Genomic DNA, 1656 nt, shown 5'->3' with positions numbered 1-1656 from the left:
ACAACGTCAACCTCTGACATTTGTATGACAGTTTGGGGTTGACGTTGCATGCGCAGATATTCCCAGTGGTCATACCATATACCTTACATCATGCATTACTTGAGTATGAGATGTATGTATAATCCATCCCTGTCTTTTACCTGACAAACTCATTGCAATTTCGATTGAAATTCCTGCGAACAAATATGGAAAGAGCACCTTGAATCGGAATGTTAAGAGACATGCTTTGATATTTACACATTCTGAAGCGTACGCACGGCTCTTCGTTATCCGGCACTTCGTTATCCGGGTGACAGCTGCCAAACGCTGGCGGTTGATGTATTCAAAACGATTTTTTACTAAGTATGCAGTTTGTCCAGAGTGAATTAATGTCAGAAAGAAATGTTCACTCATTGTAGAAAAATTATGTATGGACGAAATATAGAGACAAATGTTCTCTACAATTATGTCGAAGTAATCATCAAAATCGGTTAAGCGACAGTCGAGATAATTGAGGTTATGTGATATTGAAATTGGTTTTTCGATTGTGGCACCCCTGGTGTTGGTCCCACGAAGTTCAAATGTTCTAGAAAGTTGTAGCATTTGGTGAGATCTTTCGTTTAGGCCCTCACCCAACAAAATCGGTCACATGGAGCCGGAGATATGATTTTTTGAATTTCGTGAACTTTGACCCCTCATATCTCCGGTTCTGTTGAAACCACAGCGCACATTTGCACCATTTTGGAAACATCCTAGAATGGACTACAGCACTCTAAAATTTCATTAACTTGCACAATGCCGTTTTTGAGAAAAAATAGTTTGAATTTCGATGCATCGCAGCGCCACCTGTGGTGACTTTTTGAACTTCCATCTGAAAGTGCTCATTCGAAACCAGAAAGGTAAAATTTAGGTCGCTATGTTAATTAGAACCGGAGATAGAGGCCGGTCAATGTTCGAACTTTGACCCCTTATAGCTAGGGTCAGGGGTTATGGATCGACTTAAGTATTTTTTTTTTGTTTGATAGGTACAATCAAGGGCTACAACATACTAAAATTTCAGCACGATGCACAATGGAATTTTTGAGTTATTTAACTTTTAAGATTTAAAAATTTTCTTTTTAATAATAGCGCCCCTAGCGGTAGTTTTACGAACTTGTGATGTTAGAAGAGGAAGTGGCATTTCATTAGAGCTTTTCAAAAAGCCCTCACTTTTTAAAATCTGACAATTAGAACTGGAGATATGGCCATTTTAAGAAATTTTTTTGGACCCTTATAGCTCGGGTCATGGGGGTCGGGGGACCTTAAGTTTGGTATTGATGGAAAGCCCTAAGGCCCAGCTATAACATACTAAAATTTGAGCCCGATCGATGCCATAGGGGCTGAGCTATTGAGAAAACAAAAAAAAGGGGGGTATTCAAAATGGCGGAAGGAGGGGTGGGAGGTGGGGGTCAATGCACCAAGTTGCAATTTTCATGCGATATATAACCTTTGCTGAAAACCACAAGTCGATATCTCTTTTAGTTTAGGAGCTATTAAGCTCCAAAGAGCGGCCGGCCGCCACATATATATTCGTGATCAGAAAGTGGCGAAACACATTTTGGCCAAGTTTGAGCGCGATCGGACGACATGAAATTTTGTTAGGATTATAGTAGGTGAGATTATTTAGAATCTTACCTA

Source organism: Phlebotomus papatasi, chromosome 5 (genome assembly GCF_024763615.1).
Source record: "Phlebotomus papatasi isolate M1 chromosome 5, Ppap_2.1, whole genome shotgun sequence".
NCBI classification, from domain to species: domain Eukaryota; kingdom Metazoa; phylum Arthropoda; class Insecta; order Diptera; family Psychodidae; genus Phlebotomus; species Phlebotomus papatasi.
This window is presented reverse-complemented; position numbering follows the sequence as displayed.